Here is an 18102-nt window from a genome sequence, read left to right as displayed (position 1 = left end):
AAAAAAAAAAAAACAAAAAAAAAACCTTTTACAATTTACCTTCACCAAGAGCAATCATTAAATGTTTCTACAGCCCTCCTCTTAGGTAAATTCCTTTTTAAAAAGCTGTTTATTTTCTGCATTTCTACTTAGTTGCACTTAGCCTCTTCCAAACCTTCTTCAGTCTGACTTCCAAGTTCCTCACTCAACTGAAAATTATTTCTCTAAAGTTACTAATGATCTTAGGTAATGCTCAAGAGCTCAATGGAAAAATGTCATTCACTTTAAGAGAGAGCAGTGATGGAATCTGAATGCAGATCAATGTAAACATCATTTAGTAATTCATTTATTTTAGTCTGTGTTTTCTTTCAAAATGTGACAAATATGGAAATACATTTTGCTTTATTGGACACAAAATCTATACCAAATTGTTTGTTTTATCAATGAAAAAGGAGAAAAGGGAAGGAGATATAGAATATGAAACTGTTTTTTAATTAATGTTATTTTTCATATAATTGAAAAAAACTATATATATATATATATATATATATATATATATATATATATATATATATATATATATATATTAGAAAAAGTTCCTAATGATCTAAATGGTCAAATCTAATGACCTTGTCTCAATCATTCTTTTGATCTAAATGTTTCATTTGACAGTGCTGAACATCTTCACGGTACTGATCATTCTTGATTCCTTTCCTGACTATCTGACCTTTCATTCCTCCTTAGTTTCTTCTGCTGAATCTTTCCCATAGCATTATCACTGACTATGGATGTAGCCAAGCACTATATAATGAACTCTTGACTCTTTTTTCTTTATGCTTTATCTCAGTTATTATTTTATCAGCTCTGATTGGTTTAAATATAACTTCCATGCAGATAATTCTTAGTTCTAAATATGAAGCCATAGGTTCTCCTAAGCTGTAGTCCCATCAACTGATATCTAAAGAGTTAAAATATAATATATCATAGGCATCTTAAAATCAACATATCTAAATTATTGCATCTAAAATCATCTTTCTCTTAAAATATACTTTCTTCTAAATTCATTTGTTACACCTATGGCTGTCATCATATTTCATTCATTAAGGTTCATAACCTTGTTACTATTTCCTACTTTATTTATTACCCTATATATAGTCAATAGTCATATTTTGTCATTTGTATTTTCATAAATTAGATATAGATATAGATACAGATATAGATATAGCTATATCCCCATCACTCCTTTAAAAATCCAAACACTCTAACTCATGCCCTTTTCATCTATATCATTTGATTTATTTCAAGGTGGTACATTGGATAGAATGCAGAATGTGGAATCTGGAAGACTTGAATCCAAATGTAACCACTAATGCTTATAAACTTAATGACTCTGGACAGGTTTTTTAACCTCAGTTTCCCTCAGTTCTCTCATCCCTAAAATGAGAATAATAATAACACGTCCTAGATATGTTATGAGGATCAAATGATATATCAATTGTAAAGCCCTTAGAACACTGTCTGGCATATGGTAAGTGCCATAAATGTAAGGTATTTACTTATAATTTCATCTCCCTGACTTGTGTCTCCCTATTCCATTCCTTCATCCACTCAGTTACTAATGGTTTTCCTAAAGCATAGCTCTGACAAAATTGTTCTCCTAAACAAGAAACACCAGTGGTTCCTTTATACACACACACACACACACACACACACACACACACACACACACACACACACATTCTCATTTTCAGTTTTTTATATTCATTTAAATTTTTATATCTATATATGTATATATATTTATATAATTTTGCTTTTTGCATTAACATATGCAGTTAACCCCTATTACAGAAGACATCATTTGACAAGAGTATATGTTATATATAAAATGTGGCTTAGTTCTATTTGTCAGTTCTTTGTCTCAGGGTTGACATGGCCAAGTCATTCTTCAAATAATATTTCTGTTACTGCATATAATGTTCTCTTGTTCTGCTCATTTCAATCTTCACAATTTCATATAGGTCTTTCTATGTATTTTTCCCAAAAATTAACCTGTTTGTTATTTCTTATGGCACAGTAATAGTCTAACAATACCATGTACCACAACTTCTTTAATCATTCCCCAATTAATGGGCATCCTCTCAATTTCCAGTTCCTTTCCACTACAAAGAGAGCTATTAAAAGTGTTTTACAACATACATGTTCTTTTCCTTTTCTCTTAAGAAATAAACCTAATAGCTGTATTTCTAGTCTTTTTAAACATTTCTCTCTCCTATGCAGAATGTGGTTCAGAAATATTATCCTACTCATTGTTCTTCACTAGAAATGCTCTTTCATCTCCAACAATTTCACTTTCATTGAGTGTTCCTCAGCTAGAAATATTGGTGCTAGGCATATATTTCTTCATCATGTATTATCTTATAATTCTTGCCTTTCTTCAAATCACAATGCTAAGACCACTATCTGTATCAAACCTACCCTTATCTCTCTTTACTCCTCTTCTAAAGTAAACATGTATATGTGTATAAATAAAATACATACACAGATATTATATATGTGCATATGAATGTACATATAGAATATATTTATTATTTATTGTATTTATTTATGTGTGTGGGTATACATACATACATACATGCATGCATATTGCTTCCCTTTTTTGAATGTAAGCTGCAAGAAGGGAAGGACTTTATGTGCTTGATACATACCAGGAGCTTAATACCATGTTATTGATTGATGAAATAGTTCAAAAATCTTCAGGGAGAGACTGGAAAGTCTAATTTAGCTAAAAATATCACCGATCTTATTATAAATATGTGAATTTCTCATGTGTATGAAGGTTGTATGATCAAGAAAGTTGTGATGGAGATTTCCATTTTAATTAAGCTGGTAGTTTTATCTGTTGCCATGATAAATGTTATCCTTGATCAATCTGAATTTTCAATACCATCACTTCCTCTGACTATTGACTTAGTCTGAAATAATTTCCTCCTAAACACGAAGCTATTTCACTCATTATAGCAGGTGGAAGGCAAGACCAAGAGCATATATTATATTGACAGTTAAGACTACTTTCCACTTTTCACCTACTCGGGCTCTTTTCAAAGTGTCTAAAGCCTAAGAATAGTTTCATGACCTTGGTCATCAGATCAGAGAATTTTTTACAGATAAGAAAACTAAGACTGAAAAAATATTAAATTTACATCACCTTTAGATAGCTCTACCATGGACACCATCCCTTCTCCAAGCCACCACAACATCTCAATGCAATTAGCATGGTCAGAAACAAATTCAATTTCAATTATTCTTAACAGAGTAGGTGGATGGCACAGAACTATGAACAGGTCAATTAAATTCATCTGGTAATATATGTATGTATATATATGTATGCACATATATATACATGCATATATGCATATATACACATGCATATATACAAATATAAATAATCTTCGCAATTAGTTAAAAATAAGTATTAAACTAAGATGATGATGATTTTAAAAAGACTGTGATTTTCTATCAGATAGTATAGTGAGTAGAGAGGCAGCTTTGGAACATGGAATACTTGGGTGCAATTATTACCTCTGACACCAATTGGTTCTGTAGGTGACCCTTTTCAAGTCATTTAACTTTTTTTTCAGTGTTCTAGGAAATTCTGTAAATGAATAAGTTTCATCTATAATATAAATCTGCTTTGGTAGAGGAATTTTCCTTTCCTAAGAATTCCTTTTACTAATGAAAGTATGGGTCCAGCTCCCATCTCCTTAAATAGCCATCCTGAGTAACTTTCAATGCCAAAGCCTCTAGCCTCCCTGAAGATCAAGTTCTCTTTGAATCCCTTCCAACACTATACAGGCAGGCAAAATATTCAGAAGCACATAGTCTTTTATTCAAATTCTTCCACCTCAATTCTTTATTTCTGGCCTATCCTACGGTATGATTATAGCAATGATTAGTGAAAGCTATTATTTAGGAAATAATCCACTATCTTATTTTGGAAACAAAGAATGAAACAATTTTATTTTTTCGTTTACTGTAGACAGTTCAGTAAATTAAAGCTAATGCAGGGTGAAAATGACAAAATTCTAATTGCAAACTCAGGTCTGATCACTGAAAAAATTAAATACCTTTCATCTTGATCAGGCCCAAATATAATACCCTCCTAATATGCATTATCATTTTCTATTTCTAAGTACACTCCCCTTTAAGTTGATCAACCATCAGAAAAATATACAGTGCTTCAAAGGCCTTTCTGGGTAACATGGATATTGAAATCCAGTGTGAGTTAATCAAAGAGACATCATGGGGGTTAACAACTTGATATCTTAAAGTCCTATTGTAGCAAATTGTGAAAAGGGAATTTATCCTTTTCCCCTTTGCCACTACAGATACCTGCTGTGAGTTTGAACTCTGGTGGGAAGCAAAGATTCTGTGGGGAAAACCTTTGGATAAATTTAGTCATGAGGGTAGAACAACAGCCAGAAAAATGGAGCAATGGAGTCAAGAATATCATGAGACCAGGAAGGCAGGATGATCTTCCCTGCAACATGCCCTGAACTACCCCCTGGACTACTCCCATGGGTGCCCCAGGCAAATTAGAAAGCCATGGTTGGTTTCTGAGATTTTGCATATGAGTTAGTGGGCAGAGAATAGGCTTGATAAACTAAGGTATTGGTTCTAAGACAGAAGAGTGGTAAGGGTTAGGCAATGGGGGTTAAGTGACTTACCCACAGTCACACAGCTAGGAAGCATCTGAGGTCAAATTTGAACCCAGGACACTCCATTTCTTGGGCTGGCTCTCAATCCACTGAGCCATCCAGCTGCCCCTACTTACTTTTGATTTAATAAAATTACTAATTCAAAGGACTAATCTCTTTTTTTAATCTGGAAAATTTTATTTAATTAATTTAGAATATTGTTACATGGTTACAAGATTCACATTCTTTCCCTCCCCTTCCCCAAACCCCTCCCCTAGCCGAAGCATGATTCCATTAGGTTTTACATGTGTCTAAGGACCAATCTCTCAAGTGTAATTCTTACAAAATGCAGAGAGGACTTAATCATCCCATTAGATGCCCCTTAAATTCAAAATAATGTGCTTGTAAACAAAAGCTTTAATGTAAATGAAGGGGAAAAAATGCTTTGCCAGAATATTGTGGAAGTGAGTCATGTTTGGTTTTTAAAATACTGAATCAAATAATAATGTATTGATTACTTATGTGATAATAAAGAAGTACATATTTCATAAGTTTCATTCTTCTCTTTGAGAATACCTTGATTGCAAAGGGTACAAAGAGACTCAGTTCAGTCAATTGCAGTCTTTACTGACTTTTTAATACATGTAATAGAGTCAATGTGGCCTAGTAGAAAGGGAACTGTAATAAGGAACTTCTGGGATGAGATGGAGGATACCTTGAGTGACAGGAACATTGGTTGAAGACATTGGAATGTGCCCAGGGTGGTGTGAGCCAGGGCCAGAAGACAGTTGGAACCACCCTATAAATACCCAGGGGCAATGGCATACTTAGTCTCATTTGGAGAATTTCTTGGGAGGAGAATGGATTGGAGGGAGGGTAGGCCCAGACCTGCAACCCAGCATCTCTATCTAGTCACCATAGGGAATCAATTACCTGCTAATTAATAGAGTTGAGAGAAACATCATCACAACCAACAAGAAGTATGTCACTAACCTTCCCTATCCTTTGGCTTGTGCCACAGGGAGGCTGAGCCATGGATTGTGAAAGGGAGAAGTTAGCTTGAGCCTATTACCAAACCTATCATCCAATTCATTTCAATTCACCTCTGTTTATTTAGATCTAGCTTAGTACTTCCAAACCCATTATCCTACTTCCTTGTTCCTAACCTCTAAAGAAAGTCAGAAATATATCCTGCTAATAAGTTCAAACCAAAAATTGGAGTACCTTTCCTAATTAGTGAAACATCTAAAGCTATTGGGAAGAGGAATTTGTTTCACGCAGTCAAAATCTTAGTGTTATCCAACTAGCATATCCATACTAGCCCATATCAACAACAAACCCAACCCCAAGTCAAGAGCTAGATAAGTTGGCAACACACACAACTTCTCATTGGTTACTTACTTGGGCAACTGTTCAAAGGAGATAGCTTGGCAGACTCAGCCCAGTAAAGTCTGTCAGACTGAGCAAGGCATAGCCCTTCTATTATTAATACTACAAAGCTCAGTGTTTCTCCATTACCCTTTTAACAGAACCTGCCTCTAAATTGGGAAGACCTGAGTTCAAATCCTTCCTGACACATATCTCCTTGATTCTGAGTAGTAAAACTGAGTCCTCCAGGCAATTGCATATGAGCAAACTTTGAAGAAAAGTTGACTATACTAGTTGGTTAAGGTGGTTTCCTGACTTAGGAATTCTTTTACTAGTGAAATCACCAACAAGTCCCTCTCCCTTGTCTCTGTCTTCTCTCCTTTCTCTCTCCTCTCAGTTCTCACTTTGAAGCAACTTCTTGACACTGTGCATACAAAGGAAAACAAACAACTAAACAAAAACAAAAGAGCCTTTACCTTCAGTGAGCTTACATTCAACAGTGAGTAGGTTATGGAATATAATATTCATTCCAGTTAAGTGTGCATGAAGTACAGACAATGCAATTCAAAATCACTTCAGGAAGAAATATGCTTGGAACTGGGAGAATCAGGAGAAGTCCCCTGAGATATGCCTTGAAGGAAATCTGACACAAAGTGAACACTTAATAAATGGTTTTATATTCATTTTCACAGGTAGAGTACTCAGATGCTATGCCACTTGGTGCATATATATTAAGCATTAATATTAATTTATTGTCTCTTGTATCTCTCTGAACAATAGTTTCCCTGTTTCTCTTTTAATCAAGTCTCCTTTTTGCTATTGTCTTTTCTGAGATCATGATTGCTACCTTGCCTTTTCTGAGTTCAACTGAGTCGTAATAGATTGGCTCTAGCCCCTTATTCTTAACTTGGTGTGACTTTTTATGGTTCATGTGGATTCCTAGTAAACATTTTCTTGGATTGTGCTTTCTAATGAACTTCTGCTAGGTTCTTCTGTTTTAAGGGGAGGTTAAGGAAGGGGCGACTTCTAGGTGTGAGAGAGATTGCAGGAGATGTTAATAGAAATGTAGTGTTAGGTCATATCTGAATCTTTGTGATCACATTTGCAGTTTTCTTGATAAAGATACTGGAGTAGTTTGCCATTTCCTTCTTTAGTTCATTTTACAAATGAGGAAATTGAGACAAACAGGGTTGAGTGATTTTTCCAGTATCACATAACTAACACAAATCTGAGGCCCAATTTGAAATCATCCTGACTCCAAAGCCATGTTCTCTATCCACTTAGCCACTTAGCTGTCCTAGTTATAGAGTTTGGTAATGGAATACTGATTACAAAGAACCATCTGGCTACCTTGCTTGGGCCAGGGAATGGGTAGAAAGGGAGATATACTGTTTATGTATATGAATTTCTACGTGGGCAGTAGTATGACTTCTTGCAATGCTTTTCTTTTGGGAGATGGAGTGAGTGAAGAGTATTCACTCCTTTCAGGCAGAGGCTTAGGTGTTGTGTTCCAGGAATATCTGCTCTTGAATTTGATGGAAGGAGACCAGAAGAATTGAATATGTCAAAGGAGTTAGGTAAGAGAAATACAAAGAAAATGCTCTGTGTGATTTTTTTTCCTTAGAGAAAACAGTCAAATGTGCAATGTTCAAGGTTCAAATTTCAGGGAAGTAGGGGAGAATATTCAGTCTAAAAGCTTTTACATATCCTTTTATCTAAAATAAAGATCACAGGCTCAGAAAATATATCTGTCAGTATCACCAGTGCACTGTAAATCAGAAATTTCTGTGGAACCCTATTTTCACTACATCCCTGACTGCATGATCCTATAAAAATAACTTGATGATCCAGCCTCAAATTCTTAATTGTAAAATGAAGCTAATAATAACTTTTTATTACAATTGTTCTCTCAGTCAATTCTTCATTTGGGATGCTGCGAATATCAAATAAACAAATATTTAGTAAAATTATTTATGTACCACAAATGCTAAAGATGAGAAAGTTCAGTGTTGTAAATACTGGAATGGCCATGGAGTCAAGAAGATCTGTGATCTCGTACTGTTTCTGACTCATGTTGACTGTTGTTAAGATAAAGATTAAATTGTTATTATTAGGATGAAACTATTAGGATGAAGAGATAACCTATAAAGATGGTATAGATCAGTGATGGGCAAACTACAGCCTGCAGGCCAGGAATTTTGTTATACCCAGTCTTCAGGGCAGAGAGCAAAAATGGCTGCTCTCTCTGCCTTGGGCAGATATGTAACCAATTTGACTGCTTCTTCAACATAACAAGGTTTATTGAAAGTCATAACTGGAGATGGAGTTAGGAATGTGGGTTGTGGAGGTTTCCCTATCACTAATAAATCTATCTTATTACCCACCAGTCTGACTTTGCTTTAAAGTCTCTTCTGTCCTCCAAAAAATCGAGGCTACACTGATTACTCTCTCTGCCTAATGATTCTCTTTTTATTTTAATCTAATTCTAGGCTAAACCCACATAGGAATACGTCTCTAGAATATTGTTTGAATAGAGGTGAAGTCAGGTATCAGAAGTGACCAAGTCTACAATGGTGAGGCTAAAGCCTCCCCAAAGGAAAACTGAGCAGTTCAGTCAACTCCCTTGGAGATTTGGTCTTCTCAGAGTAACAGTAGAGCTAGGCACTTGAAAGTCTTCAGGATCTTTGTAAAATATCTCTCTGGAACAATTTGAACTTTCACAGAAGGTTGGAGCTGGGTCCTGGAGATGTTTTTGCCTCTAGAGACTGGAACCAACTCCTCTGGCTGGTTGATGGTATCCCAGAATTCCCCTTCCCTCCAAGATTCTAAGAGGTTTTGCTGTTGCTTCTCCTGGTCCAACTGCATTCCATGTCACTCTGCTTTGTCAACTCTGTAATCTTATTTCCTTTCCAAAATCTCTCATTCACACTGTGTGATTCTGGGAATCACTTAAACTCTCAGTTCCCCTAGGCAGATCACTAAATCTGTAAGTTCCTTGCTTGTCCTGATATATACTAGTAGAGGGAATTTCATGGGCTAATGTTTCCTCAAAGCTGGCCCCCAAATTATATAAGTGATCTTGGCTGACTTTTGTAGGGGGCTTAGACCCATAATTTCATGACCATTGAAACTACCTCTGTTGATTCAACTAGGAAAATGATCTTCACATGACATCTGGAGTTACTGAGAGGATAAGTGATTTGCTTATATTTTCATACTTGCTATGGATTTGAAACAATATTCAAACCCAGATTTTGCTTACTCCAAGACTGGATCTGAATCATCATTCAATCAGCTAACCTTTATTAAATGTTTAATGTATACCAAACCATATTTAGCGCTAGAGATACAAAGAGAAAAAATAGCTACTGCCCTTAAGGAACTAACATTATAAAATGAAAGGGACAACATTCATATCAACCCATAAATAAGAGAAAAACAGTAAGTAGATGGAAGATCAAATAAGGTAATTTCTAAAACTAAACTCTAAAAATAGACAAATTTTAGTATGAAGATTTTTATTATAATAAAACAGAACATATTAAGCTTGACAGCACCTTGAGAATAGTTAAAGGAAGAGGTTCTGTTGGAGGGCCATCTTTTCCTTATTTCCCTTGAGCAGTTTTTCATTTTGACCAGTAAAATCTGAGTATTACAAAATGCAGGGTTCGGGAAAAAGGAAATCCAGAATTATAAGGAAAGAAGGCTGGTAACGTAATGATCTTTACTTCTTCAGGCTGATTCAATTTGAGAAAGCATTTACTACTCACAGAATACTATCTCAGATGCTGTACGACATACAGAAGAACTCTAACAGATGCTTAGTGGAACTTAAGGTCTCACTGAGGATGGATGAGCAGTCACACCTATAATAATGATAAAGCATAGTAGCAGCCTATCTATGGATGCTCTTATGGAATGGATGGAGACATGGACCTTCAACTAACTCCAATAAATGGTTGATATTGAGCCAAGTGTGCAGAGGACATTTAAACAATGGAGGAATAGTAAAGATGTGTCTCAAAATGGAGAAATGCAAGATTAGATAGAATAATATACGGAACCATGGGAGATGAGGTAGGAAAGGACAGTGTGTGACCTTGTAGAGATTAAGACTCAGTTATTAAGAAAAGTTATGTGTCATTATCTATAAATAATCTTTTCATATTATATATTATTTACAAAGAGAATAACATAATTGTGACAACAAAACTAAAAGGAAAAGTTGAGTTTGAGCTTGGCATTGCAATGTCTATAACTACAGAAAGAGGCCATGAGAAGAAGTCATTATATCAGTTGACTCTATTTAACCCATCATCTGTTCTAGCCAAACCAATCTGCTTGTACTTTCTCTACTGGGATTGATTCTCCCTCCTTTGTTGTTGTTGTTGTTATTTATTTATTTTTTTTTTTGCTTTATCATTTGTGGCTGGAATGAATTATCTTTTCATTACCTCTCATATTCCATAGCTCCACTCAAGGCCAAGTGCTATGGGAAGCCTTCCTAAGTCACTCAGTACTTTAAAGCTCTCTCTCTGTAGGAGTGGCAAAGGCAATGAAAAGAGAGGGCCTATTCTAAGAGATCTTAAGTGAATAAATAACTGATGGGAGAAAAAAAACAACATTAGGTATTAACATGGTTTTATCTATTCATATTGTCAGTCTGGGGTTTGCTTTATTCTTGGGGGATAAAAGTCGATATCTATTCAATTCCTATTGTGTCCCTATATTGGTAGATTAAGAGCTGGGAGAAACATTCAAGGTTATTTATTTTAATACCTCCTTTTGCAGTCAGTTTAAAGGACACACTGGCATAGTCAAAACTGGCAGAGAAGGGACTTGAATCCAGGTACACTAACCCCAAATCCTATGCTCTTTTCACTGTACATGGATAGGAAGACAAATTTTAAAAAATAGTCCTTGACCTCAGGGAACTTATATTTTATGAGTCAGGAGAAACTGCTCATGAGTTACCGTTAAAAAATAAAAATAATAGATGATGGTATATTCACTGAGTTCAAGTATTTTTTCCCATTTTGGGGGGCATTTTAAAATTATGTGTAATTATTTAAGTGTCAAATATACTTTCTAGGGATAGGTCACAACAGTCTGAATGTCCAACTAATTTATAATACAACTTGGAATTCTTTAATGAAATAAATAACATAGATAATGTTTAAAAGGGTATTTCTAAGGCAATGTAAGGCTCAGCAAGATCCTTATGTTACTAGCCCTATTTCTATTTGAGTTTGTTGTCATTGCTCTAGACTATATGTCTTGGACAAAAGGTCAGAGGATGTAGAAGAGGAAAGTACTTTGGGGATCACACAATGCAACCATTTCATTTTACAGAGGAGTAAATTGAAGCCCAAGGGGGTTGAATGACCTGCCAAAAGTCAAACACACAGCACATAACAAAGCCAGGATTTGAAATGATGTATTCTAAGTCCAAATCCAACACTATATAAATGAAAAAGACCTTGAACAAAAGGACCATTAGTCCTTCCCTTCATTTTATAGGGTAAACTGAGGACCATGGAGGTTGAGATTTCATTAAATTCCATAGCTAGTAGTTTTCCCAAACTTTCAGGCTCAAAGGGCAGGAGAGGAGGGAGGGGATTCAAATACAGTTCCTCTACTAGTACATGATGCTCATTCAAATATGTCAAGTTACCTGAACCTTCATTCTTGAAAAGGTAACAAGGAGTTCCTGGATTTTCACATAGGGTCCAAATTTAAATGCTCTTCTCCTTCAAACCAAAGCCTCCATCTCAGTAGACCTGAGTGAGCAAGTATAGGCAGTAACACTCCTATCACCAGTGGGATGTTGAGACAGAGGCAATCCTTCCCCTCTCATACTTTTTTGTTTGCAAGAAGGATCATCTTCAGTTCTTTCAAGTCAAATACACTCCAGTTCACTTGTCCCTATCAATGTTTCAAGGTTATCTCCAGTAACCTAGACAACTCTTCTGACTTCTGCCCTAATTTCCTTCTATTTCAAGGGCTCCAAATTCAGAAGGTCTTCTTTAAGGTGCAGCAGGTTTGCAGACAGCATGTTATTCGGTGAATATTATATTAAAAGTACAACACAGATCCTGAGTATGTACTGTAGAAGCAGTGAAGTTTAGCTGAGGCATTACAGTAAACATGATAAACAATATATTTTAAAGAGTAAAACAAATTTGCGATGATTAGGCGTATGATCCAGAGAGGGTAAGGCATCAGCATTTATTAGCCAAAGGCCGTGTTTCAAATCTGATACTCACTGTCTTCTGTTCCTTCTTCCTATTAGAAGTCATGACCTCTAACTTGAATAACTCAGTGGTGAGAAATAGCATGACAGATTGGATTGGTGGTTGATCTTAGAGTCAGAAAGAAGTGAGTTCACTTCCTGTCTCTGATATATATTAACTATATTGCTTCTTGGCCTTTTGGCTAAGATCAAGTGTAGTATCTGATACATACTTACTATATGATTATGCAAAAAATATTTTCTCTAAATAAAGAAATGCAAATTATGGTACTGTGATCCTTGATATTGTCACACAGTGCGACATCAGAAAGAGATCTGGTTTTATCAACAGAAATTGCATTTAAAAGGTTGCCTTTCAGCTCCTTTACTGCTATACTCTAAGGGTCATGGACCTTTCTGACTGGCAGCTGTAATTTCCTCTATATGTTGTCACCCTCATTTAATTAGAACAGTAAGATTTTAGAAAAGAAGGATTATAGTGATTTTCTATGTGTATATCTAGTGTTTGGCACAGTGTTTCACAATAATAAATACTAAATCAATTATTTTTCACTAATATATGTCACTTTTCCATGTCTCAAGTAAATAATTTATTTGTGTACACATAATTAATATGCATAAGGAGCACCCTTTTCCCACTTTATTTTCCTTTTTATATCCCCTTTTCACTCATCTACAATGGCCATTGTGTGAAGACTAGATACCCAGGTGTTCTCCCTTGCCTTCAATACCTCATGAAGCACTACTGGGAACTCTTCTAGACTATTTGACTGTTCATTTCACTAGGTTAAGATAAGTCACCAATTCTATTCCTCTCCTAAGACGAGATGGAAGACCTCCAACACTTCTAAGTCTCCTGATCCTACAGACTTTCTCTTCTACCCTACAGAACTCCAATAATTATCTGGCCTATATGAAATAAAGGACCTCTGAGCCAGGTAATATGACCATTGGCTGAAACCTTAGGAGTTCTAGGTTTAGCCATCAGCTCTGCAGCTCATTTTTTCTTGTATTTTGTCTTATTCAATGAGACCTTGAGAACCTCGATAGAAGGTGCTATCTAACTTAAAAAAAAAACTGTATTCTGATTGCTTAGCCCAATGCTAAGGTGTTAAGTGCTTAATAAAATTATTTTCATTAATTCATTTTTCAATCATTTGTGTGCCGCAATGCATGGAATTACTGCAATATTAGTTCTTCTTTAATCCATAGAATCACAGTTCTAGATACCCAATACCCTCAACAAACTAATATAAGGAGAATGAGGAGGAAGGAAAGGAGGGGAAAGAGGAAAATGAGGAGAAAAAAAGGGAAATGAAGAAAATGAGGGGAAAAAAGAGGAAGAGGAGGATAGACGAAGGAGGAGGAGGAGGAGGAGGGACTAACAAATGCATTGTAAAATTCCCCTTATTCATGATGGGAAAAGTTGATTGGAATTTTAATATAATAGCACAATGTAATTAAAAATGTATGTAAGGACTCTACTAGCAGCAATGCAATGATCCAGGATAATTTTGAGGGATTTATGAGAAAGAACACTATCTATATTCAGAGGAAGAACAGTGGGAATAGAAACACATAAGAAAAAAAATTGCTTGATAACATGGTTTGATGGGGATATGATTGGGGATATTGACTCTAAATGATCACCCTCTTGATCAATGACATATGTAAAACCCAATGGAAATGTGCATTGTCTACATGTGGGGGTGAGGGTATGGCATGGAAAGAGCATGAAACTTGTAACCATGAAAAATATTCTAAATTAATTAATTAAATAAAATTTTCACCCCTCAAAGAATGTATGGAAGAAAAGATAATTTTCTTTCTACCCTTGACCTTAGAGGTCAAGATCTGTGTCTTCATTGATTTTAGGAACTTGCGACAGGAACTTCCTTCCAAAAATGTGTATGATAAAAATGCATAATCTTAATGAGCTTTATGGGATTGTAACTATCTCACCAAATATGTATGTGACATAAACCTATTTTTTTGCTGACTTTGTATCTGACCCACTCTGAATTATGGCTCATCGTCTCTCAAGATCAATGGACTATAAATAAAATTTAAACTAAGGGATTGAGGATATATCTTAATTCTGTTAATTTGCTGGCTTTTAAATTGAGCAGTCCTAGTTAAAAGGAAGAAGTGATTGTTCTTTTCTTTGACCCTGAGGAAGAAGTAACAGGTAATTTTAAAACATTCACACACATGGTATTCTGAATGAGAGTGATATTCTCACCTCCCCCATACCAGCTGCATGACTACCAGACTCTTTTATTGAGTTACAGAAACACATAATCTCAGGGTTAAATAACACCTCAGAGAAGATAAAGTCGAACCTGGCACTGAGCAAGAGTCCTTTGTTCGACATTTCCAAAGAGTCATCTTGCCCAAAATGACCTCTACTCACTAGCTACATCACTTTCCAAAGAAGCTCATTCCATTTCATTGACAGATGTAAGTGCAATAATAATAATAATATTCACCATTTATAAAAAGCTTATTATGTGCCTGGCATATAATACAGTATTAGACACTGTATAATTATTATCTCATTTGATCTACCTGGGAAGTAGATAATCTGATTATCTCCATTTGACATAGAAGGAAACTGAAGCAAATGGAAGTTAAGTCACTGATTCAGGGTCACACAGACAGTCTGAGTTAGGAAATATTTCCTTATATTGAACCTAAATTGGCCACTCTGCAACTTTTTCTCCATTTCTCAGAAGTTTAAATTCAAATTTTACATATTTTACTTCATGTGTGTATATGTGTGTGTACATACACAGTTCTGTGTCCATGAGAAAGTCATTTAACCTTTAAGAGCCTCAATTTCCTTATCTCTAAAATGAATAATTTGTACTAGAATATGCCTTAGGTCTCTTCTATATTTAAACCTGGGATAATCTGTGCTAGTGGCAGGGGCAGTCAGTAACTGCACAACCACCAGGTCCCATCTGATACAAGACTCTTCCTGGGTCCACTTGGAATGTTGAATGATATTTCATTTTATCACACAGCTGCAGCTGAAATTAAAAGATAAAAACTCCCAGCAGCAATAAGAATGACTAATAAATGTACAAAAGCCTCCTTCTAGTAGTTTTAGGTGTAAAATTGTCCTTATTGAAAAATTCATTCTTTATGCCACCTTCAAATAGGAATTTATATTGTAGAGAATGTATTTCTCTCTCCTTCTATGCTCCTATCCCTGAAGGAGGAAAGGAAAAATGAAGTGATTCATTCAATGATGAGTCCCCTTTCAACAAAGGATAAGCCTAAATTAAAGGAGGGTCACAGATTCAGGACTGGAAGGGACCTTGGAAGAGCCATTCATTTTACAGATAAGGAAACTTGGTCGATATGTCCAGCATCATTCAGTTAGTGAGTCTCTGAGGGAGGATTTGAATTTGGCTCTTCATAATTCCAAGCACAGATATGCCTGTGTGGAATTTTTGGTCATTAGATAGAACCATTATGTGTACCCAAATTAATTTAGCAATTAAACTAAATTCTAGACTGTACTTCAGAACCACCATGGCTTTATCACTATTGTGTTACTGGCCTTGATTGTTGTCTCACTCATCACCTATGAACTCTCAGTCATTTTATATCATTAAACCTTTTCATTATTCTGATATGTTTGCTACTGAGAACAGAGATAAGTGATAAAGAAAAAATGCTGTAGAGAAACAGAACTATAAAAAGAGATAATAATAAATAACTACCACTACATGGTTAGACATGACTAGAAACTGACCCTGGCCATAGCCAAATATATAATGGGATAACAGGGGCATAACTAGGAAAGGGTCAATAGAGTTTTGTCTCAGGGCTCCAAAAATAAGAGGGCACTAATAGCATTTATAATCCTTCAAGGGGTAGGTAAAACAACAACAATATAAAAATATAAAACTAAATAAAAAAGAGTTACTATAAGAAGATATTAAACAAGATTCTTGCCACCACAGATACTAGTAAGATCTCAAATAACCTCACTCCTGCCCCAATCCTGCCTTAATTCCTCCCCTGGAAAATTCAAAACAACAAAATCCAAAAACAAAAACAAACAAAAAAAGCTTAACAACAACTTCACTACGGTGGGTGGTCTGAGGCTGATTGTCATGGAACCAGTATTTAAAATGTCACAGAAGCATAGAACTAAAGCTGGAAGAGACCTTTGGCAACAAGGATTGTCATTTAATCTCTGCACTTTACAGATGAAATTAAAATAGAGAGAGCCTTGTCCATGGTCATACCACTACTAACAACATACCTGGACTGTGAACTCATACCTTCTTACTAGTTAGAAGCTCTTTCTATTGTTGTATGTCACCTCTGTTTCCTCCCCATGTAGGTAGTGTCTCAATGGCTCTTCCTTTAGGGGACCTTGTATCTCAAAGTGCTAAGATCTCTCCATGAATCCTCCCAAACCCTCCAAAACTGCACTCATTTTCAACATCTGGTCAAAGAGCTCTTTGGGTGCTGCTTGCCCCAGGAATCATAAATGCTAGTTAAATTTCTGCTGTGTGATCATAGATATCATGTCTAGCTTAGAAGCAATCAGAGCAGGTGTAAATGCAGCAAATATATATTCTCTAGTCGAGAAAGAGGAATTTGACAAGATTTTCAGTCAGCTCATTAAATTCCATTCTTCATCTTTGAAATCGTTTTTTTTCCCCCAAATGATGAAGATGGAGAGTTATACTGCTAAGTTTACTGAGGACTATAAACCTAGGCTCCAGCCTCACTTGCTCCTTACAAAAAAAAAGAAAAAAAGATAAAGAACCCAGGGATGGAGAAATGACCAGACGAATAGAAAATTGCTGCTGAGAGTTTCTTCCACTTCAATAAAATGTTTCCCATCCATCAATCTATAGGACTTGGCTTACCATGTTCCCTTACTTAACCAAGCTCACTTTGGTGTTAAGGATCATTATGAGCACATCACCCATTGACTACTAGGGAAGCATCAGAAAAGTTTACTTTTAGCAAATATCATTTCCAATTTACAATGCCATTTGTCTTTCCAGAAGGCTAGACTAGCAGTGAGTCATTCCCCAGATCTGATCTCTCACCACTAAGTCCTATTAGATTTGTCTGACAAATGCAGCTAACTGCCAGCTGCAGGAAAGCTCCAGACACTTTCTCACATGCATGAGGGTCTTCAGGGCTGATTTAGCTGGCATGAATTATCAGTAGGAGGTGGAAAAATTGATAAAGAAGGTTATACTCAAGAAAAAAGAAAGCATTCTAACTCCTACAGAAGAATACAATCTTCTATTTGTATACCATTTCATCGAATCATTCAAGAAAAACTGACATAGGCCTTATTTCCGTGATACCAGAGATAATTATGGAATAACTTTCTTTTTTGGTTTTCTTGTTTGTTCATTTTTTTAAAGCAGAAAAAAAGTCTAGGCTTTTATCTGCAAAATATTGAATTGATATTTGGAAATATCTTGAATTCTGAGGATTTTGCATTAGTCATCTCTATATTTGTTTTAGGTACAATTAACACATTTCTTATGTGTTTCCCAAGAACTATGTCCTCTCATCAAGGGAGAAGGATATGTGAAAGAAGAAAATTGGACTAGAAAACGTGTTAACCCCTTCTAGGCCATGCTCATCCACTCTCCTCAAAAGAACCTTACCTTCCCTATTAACACTCAATAGACCAAAAGCATTAAATCTACTTGTATTACTTGTACAATAATAATGTAGAAAGTGCAAGTACTCAAGACCATGAAGATTAAAGGAAAGAAAAAAAAGTTGAGTGGAGGAGGGTTCCAATTACCTAGGAAG

At 35.6% G+C, this 18102-nt stretch overlaps 1 protein-coding gene and 1 pseudogene across 1 annotated transcript in view; one reads left to right on the top strand and one right to left on the bottom strand.

Moving 5' to 3' along the window:
* The window catches only part of CTNNA3 (catenin alpha 3), a 2010564-nt gene that overhangs the window by 215947 nt on the left and 1776515 nt on the right, over positions 1–18102 (bottom strand). The gene's annotated exons all lie outside the window — the stretch shown is intronic.
* LOC123238554 lies at positions 12457–12615 on the top strand (annotated as a pseudogene).

The sequence above is a fragment of the Gracilinanus agilis genome, chromosome 2 (genome assembly GCF_016433145.1).
Source record: "Gracilinanus agilis isolate LMUSP501 chromosome 2, AgileGrace, whole genome shotgun sequence".
NCBI lineage: Eukaryota > Metazoa > Chordata > Mammalia > Didelphimorphia > Didelphidae > Gracilinanus > Gracilinanus agilis.
This window is presented reverse-complemented; position numbering and strand designations above follow the sequence as displayed.